This window comes from Somniosus microcephalus, chromosome 8 (assembly GCF_052327205.1).
Source record: "Somniosus microcephalus isolate GS21.2 chromosome 8, FLI_Smic_1.0, whole genome shotgun sequence".
In the NCBI taxonomy this organism is placed as follows: Eukaryota; Metazoa; Chordata; class Chondrichthyes; order Squaliformes; family Somniosidae; genus Somniosus; species Somniosus microcephalus.
The window spans coordinates 253,925,450-253,936,283 of NC_140994.1; the positions used below are offsets into that span (position 1 = coordinate 253,925,450).

At 45.4% G+C, this 10,834-nt stretch overlaps 1 pseudogene; it reads right to left on the reverse strand.

The window, feature by feature from the left end:
• Positions 1–7,445: 7,445 nt before the first annotated feature.
• Positions 7,446–8,418, reverse strand: LOC147114266 (leucine-rich repeat flightless-interacting protein 2 pseudogene; annotated as a pseudogene).
• Between the last annotated feature and the right edge of the window lie 2,416 nt (positions 8,419–10,834).

Below are 10,834 nucleotides of genomic sequence, written 5' to 3' on the forward strand. Positions count from 1 at the left end.
GGGATGGATCCCCATGAGGTGGTGCAGATTGTAGGTAAGTTTGAATCTGCTCGTCGCCAGTATTATGTCCATCTGTAATTGAGACACTGACTGCAGGAGTTGGTTATAACAGGACTTTACTGAGTGGAGACAAACTGGAACTACTATGCAAAAGTTACTACACAGGCTTATATACAGGGGTGGTCACTGCTGGTACTGCAGTATACAGGGGCTGCAGAATATAGTTCCTTCTGCAAAGTACTTACACTACAGAATTGAGTATTGGTTAGCGGATAGAAAACAGAGAGTAGGAATAAACGGGTCATTTTTGGCTTGGCAGACTGTAACTAGTGGGGTACCGCAATGATCAGTGCTTGGGCCTCAGCTATTCACAATCTACATCAATGATTTGGATGAGGGGACCAAATGTAATATATCCAAGTTTGCTGATGACACAAAGCTGGGTGGGAATGTAAGTTGCGAGGATATTATGAGGGTCCGGAATACCCCCCCGAATTCTGCAACTCCTTACAAAAGAGTGTACAGAAATTGTGGGTTCGTGAATCTATACAGATTCACACTTTGAGACAATTCTAAAAATGTATAGTTTTATTTAAGAGCCGGCATTCAGTTAACATCTGTTGAATCAGTGGCAGCATTAACAATTCAAAGTACAATTAGCTTACATTTCTTATTTCTCAAAGATCCTTATTCTCAAATCTTTACTTTGTTATATTTCTTATTTCTAAATCCAGAACATTTCTTATTTCTTATTTCTAAATCCAGAACATCATTACATTTCTTATTTCTTATTTCTAAATCCAGAACATTTCTTATTTCTAAATCCAGAACATCATTAAATTTCTTATTTCTTATTTCTAAATCCAGAACATTTCTTATTTCTAAATCCAGAACATCATTAAATTCCTTATTTCTTATTTCTAATTCCAGAACATCCACCAAAAATCAATACTTTAACTTCCCGAGACTCATAGTTAAAAACTTATAGAAATGCCTCTGGAAGGTTCAGAAACGCCCTGCCCGTTCAGCGTGTTCTGACGTTCTGTTAAAAAGGCCTTATTTTTATACCCTTTGGCTTTGGTTTCTTCTTTGATGTTCTCTGCTGATGTCAGCTAATTGTCTTCATCGATACCTCTGTTTGAATGCTTCCTTTGTTACTATCAATTCAACTATTGCATGCATAATTATTTCTCTACTTTTAGGTGTTCCAAAAACCATCATAAAAACAACGACAGCTATGGTTCCTGTTTGATGACTTTCTTACCGAAGATTCTTCATTCATTTCTTAATATTGGCTTAACTGCTTTTTAGCAGACATTTTGACTCCGTTCCGCTTCAAGTTTAATACAAACACAATGCAATTGCTTGGTGTCATCTATTGAAGTTATATCTTCAAAGTCTTGTTGGTATGGTTTTTACTATATGTAAATCAAAACCAATTTAACTGTGTGTTTACTTGTTTTCTAGCTATCTCAATTGGTTGCATATTTAATCATGTTTCCTGTCATCCAAGTTTAACATAAAACTATTTGACCAGCAGATGTTTCTTTCCTTGATGTCATGTTTCAAAGGCACATGCCTCTTTTAATGTTTGTATTTCTGTTTTATCGTGTTAGTTTGTAACACTTAAATTGGGTCTTCCCATTGTGTTCGCTGCAAACCATAGACCTTTCGGAAACGCCAATGGTTTGCTTCAATCTTTCATTGTTTTAGAATATTTAACTAATTCCCATTTCAAAGCTTGTTTGCAACTTTGTTATCAACTGATCTTTTCTCAAAAGCCTGTATTTCTGTTTACAGCCTGTCAGCTGAGACTTGTGTCTTTTAAACCCAGTATGTCTTTCATTAATAATATTAGAAATCTGTTCATTGTATCGTGTATTTCTCTGATTCATGGCTATTCCTTCACAGGCCTTTATTACAAGAGGATTTGAGTATAAGAGTAAAGACATCTTACTACAATTATATAGGACCCTGGTGAGACCACACCTGGAGTACTGTGTACAGTTTTGATCTCCTTACCTAAGGAAGGATATACTTGCCATAGAGGGAGTGCAACGAAGGTTCACCAGACTGGTTCCTGGGATGGGGGGATTGCCCTATGAGAAGAGATTGAGTAGACTAGGCTTTTATTCTCTCGAGTTTAGGAGGATGAGAAGTGATCTAATTGAAACATACAACATTCTTACAGGACTTGACAGGTTAGATGCAGGGAGGATGTTTCCCCTGGCTGGGGAATCTAGAACCAGGGGTCACAGTCTCAGAATAAGGGGTCGTCCATTTAGGACTGAAATGAGAAGAAATTTCTTCACTCAGAGGGTGGTGAATCTTTGGAATTCTCTACCCCAGAGGGCTGTGGAGGCTCAGTCGTTGAGTATATTCAAGACAGAGATCGATAGATTTTTGGATATTAAGGGAATCAAGGGATATGTGCAGGAAAGTGGAGTTGAGGTAGAAGATCAGCCATGATCTTATTGATTGGCGGAGCAGACTCGAGGGGCCGAATGGCCGATTCCTGCTTCTATTTCTTATGTTCTTATGTTTGCAAGCACAGTCAGCCATGGTGTTGGTGAAGGTGAAGGTGCTAAACCTATGCTGGGCTACAGTTCCATGGACACTGACCAAGTGTCCAAGTGCCTCAAAGACTGGACTTTCTTTGTGTGTAAACCTAGACAATGATCAGCTCTTCGAGCCTGAAGATCATGTCGTCATGTCCACAACAGACAATCACACATGTTCCCTTGCTAGTGGGACATTCATTAGTAATTGAAAGCGGGAACCTTGGCTATTTTATTTACCCTTCTTATAATTAATGTGATACTGAGGCCACTTATCATCCAAGCTCGGCAGAGATCACATGACTCAATGCAAACTGCAAATTTTTTTTTATTCGCTCATGGAATTTTGGCATCGCTGGCAAAGCCAGCATTTAATGCCCATCCCTAGTTGCCCTTGAGAAGGTGGTGGTGATCTGCCTTCTTGAACCGCTGCGGTCCGTGTGGTGAAGGTACTCCCACAGTGCTATTAAGGAGGGAGTTCCAGGATTTTGACCCAGCGACGATGAAGAAACAGCGATATACTTCTAATTTAGGATGGTGTGTGACTTGGAGGGGAACTTGGAGGTGGTGGTGTTCCCATGTGCCTGCTGCCCTTGTCCTTCTAGGTGGAAGAGGTTGCGGGTTTGGGAGGTGCTGCCGAAGAAGATGGTACACACTGCAGCCATGGTACGCTGGTGGTGGAGGGAGTGAATGTTTAAGGTGGTGGATAGGGTGCCAATCAAGCACGCTGCTTTGTCCGTGATGGTGTCGAGCTACTTGAGTGTTGTTGGAGCTGCGCTCATCCAGGCAAGTGGAGATTATTCCATCTTACTCCTTACTTGTGCCTTGTAGATGGTGGAAAGGCTTTGCGGAGTCAGGAGGTGAGACACTCGCCGCAGAATACCCAGCCTCTGAAGTAGAGTCATAGGGGGAGAAATTCGGTATCGCCCCGTTTGGGACGCAATTATCGGCCGGGCGCAAAGTTTAGAGCCTGGCGCTAATTATCTCCTCCGACTGCAAAGTTGGCCTCTATCGCCCCTGGAGGTGATTGAAGCACTACATCAGGCGCTGCACACCTCTCTTAAGGTGCTAACGCCAAGGAGCAAGGCACTACCTCAGAGCACTGGCGAAGCTCATGTGATGTCAGTCAGCATTGGAACACAGACACAATGGCGCTGGCCAGTTCTTAAAGGGGAGGGTCGATCTTGCTCTCCAGCCACACCCTGCTCATTGCAGCCTGAATCTCAGCCTGGAGAGACCTGTACATCAATTCTGCTGGAAAGAACAATGGAGACACCCAGGGAAAGAGCTCAGAGTGCAGCCCTCACAGTCTCTTCTAAATCGATGCAAGGAAGGACAAATCAAAATGAACCTGCAAAGTGCAGCTCAGTTCCCAAAACTCCTTCACACAGCATTGAATCTCTCCAGAATTTCCTCTCTCTCAGAATGCGAGGTGCAAAAATGTCGCAGACAAAAAAAAATTCAGGAAGCGGTCGCCTTTAAATAGCGCTCCCCCAGTCCCTTCCCGACAGCAAAACGCTCCCCTCAACCTGTCATTGCTTGCGGCTGGCAGAAAGGCAGGGGGCGCCACTCAATATCCAGCCTGGGTTGCTACCGGAGCGTTGTACGCTCGACTGACGTCACGATCTGTGGGCGCAGGAGATCGTGGCGGTAGAGTTTAGCATCACCGCAAAATGTCTGGTCAATTTCGTGAGCGGCGCAAACATCGCCACGCACTGGCATCAGTAGCTTTGCGACCCATTAGCGCCCTCTTAGGCTGCTAACGGGAGGTGCAAAGCAACAAATTTTTCCCCTGAGTGTGTCCGCTTCCACCACTTCCGTCGGCAGCGAGTTCCAGGTCTTCACCACTCACTGCGTAAAAAAGTTTTCCCTCACAACCCCCCTGTATCTCTTGCCCAAAACCTTAACTCAGTGTCCCCGAGTACTTGTACCATTAACTAGTGGGAACAGCCTTTCCTTGTCTTCCCTGGTACAAGGCCTTTATACCAAGGGGCCATAATCAGCGCTGTTTCACTAGTCTTGATGTATCCAAACTATTTCACTTTAATCGACCAGATAAAAACCTAAACTTCCATGATCTCTCTCATTTTATGTCCTTATACTAATTATTTTTTTAAATATCATTGCAATTAGTTTTGTTAAGTGAATTCTAAGTTCTATACAGCATTATAATATGTTAATTAATGATTTGACCTTCACTAGCAGCCTGTGACTGTTATCAAAACTTACTCAAAACTGCTTTTGACTGTGCAGCTACATTTTGAACAAGTCTTAGCTTTCTAGTTACCCAGGAGTAATTATGGGTAATATTATTTGGTCAGTGGCTACACTTAGTTATACATATATAATTCTCGTCTTCTAAATATCTTTAAATATCAGCCTTTCTTACACCTCCCAGGTCTCTCTGTCCCTGCACACTCTTTAAAATTGTGCTATTAAGTGTATATCGCCTCTCCCTGTTCCTTCTGCCAAAATGCATCACCTCACACTTCCCTGTATTAAATTCCATCTGCCACTTGTCTGCCCATACTGCTAGCCTTTCTTTGCCCTGTTGCAGTCAATTGATATCATCATCACTGTTTGCCACACCCCCAAGTTTGGTGTCATCGGCAAATTTCGAAATGAACCTGCTCTTGTAGCCATGGTATTTATGTGGCTGGTCCAGTTAAGTTTCTGGTCAATGGTGACCCCCCAGGATGTTGATGGTGGGGATTCGGCGATGGTAATGCCATTGAATGTCAACAAGCAGTGGTTTGACTCTCGCTTGTTGGGGATAGTCATTGCCTGGCACTTGTGTGGCGCAAATGTTATCTGCCACTTATCAGTCCAAGCCTGAATGTCGTCCAGGTTTTGTTGCATGCGGGCATGGACTGTTTCATTATCTGAGGAGTTATGAATGGCACTGAACACTGTGCAGTCATCAACGAACATCCCCACTTCTGACCTTATGTTGGAGGGAAGGTCAAACCTATTCTATATGGATCATTACCACACCAGAGGGGACATTTACATAAGAACATAAGAAATAGGAGCAGGAGTAGGCCAATCGGCCCCTTGAGCCTGCTCCACCATTCAATAAGATCATGGCTGATCTGATCCTAACCTCAAATCTTCTATCACTCTCCATCCCACCCGAACCCATGTGATCTCCCGGGAGAGGCGAAAAACCAGATAAAAAACCCAATGGCCAATTTGGGAGAAAAAATCTGGGAAATTCCTCTCCGACCCATCTAGGCGATCAAAACTCTTCCAGGAGATCACTCTGTCCCTATATTTTCTACAGTACTTACCTTCTGTAAAGGCGATCTCCACCCCAGCCAGGAACAGGAATAAAACCATCTCCTGAAATCTAACAGAATTAGAACACAAGAAGTAGGAGCAAAACTAGGCTACACGGCCCCTGGGCCCACTCCACTACCCACAGGGCCATGACCATTCCGAACCTAGACTCATGTCCAATTTCCTGTCTGCTCCCCGTAACCCTTAATTCCCTTTACTTCTAGGAAACTATCTATTTCTGTTTTAAATTTATTTAATGATGTAGCTTCCACAGCTTTCTGGGGCAGCAAATTCCACAAACCTACCACCCTCTGAGTGAAGAAGTTTCTCCTCATCTCAGTTTTGAAAGAGCAGCCCCTTATTTTAAGATTATGCCCCCTAGTTCTAGTTTCACCCATCATTGGGAACATCCTCACCGCAGCCACCCGATCAAGCCCCTTCACAATCTTATATGTGTCAATAAGATCGCCTCTCATTCTTCTGAACTCCAATGAGTAGAGTCCCAATCTACTCAACCTCTCCTCATATGACCACCCCCTCATCCCCGGGATTAACCGAGTGAACCTTCTTTGTACTGACTCGAGAGCAAGTATGTCTTTGCTTAAGTATGGACACCAAAACTGTATGCAGTATTCCAGGTGCGGTCTCACCAATACCTTGTATGACCTACCAGAGTATTGGAGGAGATCAGAATTGAAACTTGTCCCAAGGTTAAAAGTCTCTCAAACCTGAGTCTATCTATTTCTCATCCCAGTCACTAACTTAAATAGACTAAACACTAAACCTTATTTTATTTTCATAGTTTCCACTGGAGTAGTGGTTGTATGTATAATAGGTTTAATAGGTCCGACAACTGAAGAACAACAAGGTCTCGGGAACAGATGGAATCCCCGCCGAGGCACTAAAGCATGGCGGAGAAGCACTACTGCCGCAAATTCATGAACTCATTTCTCTTATCTGGAAGGAGGAGAGCATGCCAGGGGATCTCAGAGATGCCGTAATTGTGACCATTGTAATCAACCACCACCTAGACTGAAGGGTGTGTTGATGTGGGGGGTGGAGGACACAAGCACAGTCACAAGATTGGTTATTGAAAAACAGCAGTTAGCTCTGTTTTATTTTTAGAAAACGGGGAAAAAAGGTTCACGTCTGGCAAAATCCAACAACATATGATGTTCAAAAAGAAAAATGAAGAACAAAACCATCACCCGCCCCGGGTGGTTAGGAAGGCAGTCTTTAAATCACTTTTTCTCCAAAAAACAATAAGCCAGGGTTACTTTGCCACTGGATCTTTCTCAGCCGGTCCAGGGATCATATCAGGCTCTCAGAACTAAACAATATTCCACCCGCGTTCAACAGCAGACCTCTGTGGCGGCTGCAAGCTGGGCCCCAACAGCGTCCTTGTCCTTGTCCTCAGGTACTGGCCCTGAAGGGATGCACTAGTTTGCCTTTTGAACTCAGGAGCTAATGGGTAGATTTGCCTCAGGTGTGTTGGAGGTGGGTGTGGCCTTCACCTGAATTGGAGAGAGAGGGGGACTTTGTCTCCATCTGGTGGCCACATACCGTCCATCCACCACAAACCACCCCCATAGCTCACAGATCCCCCCCTCAGCTCCAACCTCCGGGAAGGGGCGCAGGCAGACCAAAGGGCCTCCTCTTTTCTGCTTTTAGTTCATCCTCTATTTTTTCGTAGTTTTCTGTTGCTGTTTTATAACGAAGCACCTGTCCTTCGCGTCTGGCAACATTTTGTTCAACAGTGGCAATACCCTGCTCTGCCTTAGACAGTTCAAACTTGCACTCACTCAACTGCCTATTCGCATCTCTCTGCATTTCAAGAATTTGTAGATCTGTGCCATTTTCTAGTCGATCAGAATCCGTGAGCACATTCTCAATCTTAGAGTTCTTCTGTCGTTCCTCTTCCTACTGCAATTTCAGCTTTCTGATCTGTGCGAGTAATTCTTCCTTTTCATCGGCCAGTTTCTTTAGCTGCACATCTAGTGGTCCATCTCCTGCACCTTCAAGTACTTGAGCGGCCTCTTGAGTCACGACTGTAATCGCACCAACAACTGGTTCATGGTTTACATCACCATTAGGTGTGCCTTCTGGGATTATCACCAAACCGTGTTTCTCTATAAGCTCGTCTCTTTGCCGAATACCCTCTTTTAGTTCTTCTACTTTATGTTGTGACACACTACATGTATGTTTTTGTCGTACCAGCTCCTTCGATTTTCCTCATTTTCTCTATATAGCTCTGCCATTTGCTCCTCCAATTCCTCAATAACATCTTTTAGTGTATCCACTTGGGAGACGAAGTTAGATTTTTCATTGTGTAGTTGTGCATTGGAGACCATAACTTTTTTTTGTATTTCTCTTCTACTTCTGATAAGGAATCCCACAATTCACTGAGTGAAACATCTGGATCCAGAATGCTACTCGTATCCCCACTCCCTCGTCGAGGGGAGGATCCCCCAAGTGAGGCCAGTGTCGCTGCCGACAACCCTGCAGCTGCATTTCGAGAAGAAGGCCAAGAAAACGATTCAGCCTTCTCATCCAACTCTTTCTGCTGCAAAAGGGCCTCCATCGCTCCACCAAAGGGTTTTCAACAATGTGTGCTTTGTCCTCGCAGCCACCAGAGGGCTAAAGCCAGCATTCTCCACCATATGTAATCAACCACCACCTAGACTGAAGGGTGTGCTGATGCTGGGGGGGCGGGGGTGGAGGACACACGCACAGTCACAAGATTGGTAAATGAAAGACAGCAGTTTGCCATGTTTTATTTTTAGAAAACGGGGAGAAATGGTTCATGTCTGGCAAAATCCAACAACATATTACATTCAAAAAGAAAAATGAAGAACAGAACCATCACCTGCACCGGGTGGTTAGGAAAGCAGTCCTTAAATCAATTTTTCACCAAAAAACAATAATCCAGGGTTACTTTACCACTGGATCTTTCTCAGCCAGTCCAGGGATCATATCAGGCTCTCCAAACTAAACAATATTCCACCCGGGTTCACTAGTAGACCCAATAAGTCAGCGTTACTTTACCACTGGATCTTTCTCAGCCGGTCCAGGGGTCATATCAGGCTCTCAGAACTAAACAATATTCCACCCAGGTTCAACAGCAGACCTCTCTGTGGCGGCTGCAAGCTGGGCCCCAACAGCAGCCTTGTCCTGGCCCTGAAGGGATGCACTAGTTTGCCTTTTGAACTCCTGAGCTAATGGGTAGATTTGCCTCAGGTGTGTTGCAGGTGGGTGTGGCCTTCACCTGAATTGGAGTGAGAGGGGGACTTTGTCTCCATCTGGTGGCCACATACCTTCCATCCACCACAAACCGCCCCCATAGCACACACCATCTTCAAGAATGGTGACAAGTCCAATTGCGGTAATTACAGTGGAGCTTCCCTGTTGTCTACCACAGGGAAAGTCATCGCAAGAATCCTCCTCAATCACCTTCTCCCAGTGGCTGAAGAGCTCCTCCCAGAGTCGCAAGGAGGATTCCGCCCATGAAGGGGCACAGTGGACATGATCTTCACCGCAAGTCAATTACAAGAGAAATGCAGGGAACAGAACCAACCTCTGTACATGGCCTTCTTTACCTCACAAAGGCATTCGACACTGTCAACCATGAGGGATTATGGAGTGTCCTCCTCAAATTTGGCTGCCCTCAAAAGTTTGTCACCATCCTCCACCTGCTTCATGACAACATGCGAGCCGTGATCCTGACCAACGGTTCCACCACAGACCCAATTCACGTACGGACCGGGGTCAAGCAAGGCTGTGTCATCGCCCCAACACTCTTCTCGATCTTCCTTGCTGCAGTGCTCCATCTCACCCTCAGTAAGCTCCCCGCTGAAATAGAGCTAATTTACAGAACATACGGGAAACCATTCAACCTCCATTGCATCCAGTCCAGTTCCAAGGTCGTCCCATCCTTTGTCATCGAATTACAGTATGCAGACGACGCTTGTGTCTGCGCTCACTCGGAAGTTGAACTCCAAACCATCATCAACACCTTCACTGAAGCATACGAGAGCACGGGCCTTACACTAAACATCCATAAGACAAAGGTCCTCTACCAACCTGCCCCCACCACACTACTGCCCCCCGATTATCAAAATCCACAACAAGGCCTTGGACAACGTGGACCACTTTCCATACCTCGGGAGCCTACTGTCAACAAGGGCAGACATCGATGATGCAGTCCAACACCGCCTTCAGTGTGCCAGTGCAGCCTTCGGTTGCCTGAGGAAGAGAGTGTTTGAAGACCAGGACCTCAAACCCACCACGAAGCTCATGGTCTACAGAGCAGTAGTGATACCCGCCCTACTGTACGCCTCAGAGACATGGACCATGTACAGCAGGCACCTCAAAGCACTGGAGAGGTACCACCAACGCTGCCTCCGCAAGATCCTGCAAATCCATTGGCAGGATAGGCGCACCAATGTCAGTGTTCTCGCTCAGGCGAACATCCCCAGCATCGAAGCTTTGATCACGCTCGATCAGCTCCGATGGACGGGACATTTCATCTGCATGCCCGATACGAGTCTCCCAAAACAAGCACTCTACTCGGAGCTCCGACATGGCAACGTGGCAAGAGAGCCCCAGGTGGGAAGAGGAAATGCTTCAAGGACACCCTCAAAGCCTCCTTGAAAAAGTGCAACATCCCCACTGACACCTGCGAATCCCTGGCCCAAAACTGTACAAAGTGGAGGAGAAGCATTGGGAAGGCGCCGAACACCCTGAGTCTCTTCGCTGGGAGCAAGCGGAAGGAGCGCACGTCATCCCAAGCACTCCAACCACCCACCCCTTCAACCACCATCTGCCCCACCTGTGACAGAGACTGTAGGTCCCACATTGGACTCATCAGTCACCTAAGAACTCATTTTTAATGTGGAAGCAAGTCATCCTCGGTTCTGAGGGACTGCCTATGAAGAAGAAGAAGAAGTAAACATGCTGCAATATTAGTTTTCTCTTCTGCAATCTGGCACACTTAGTGT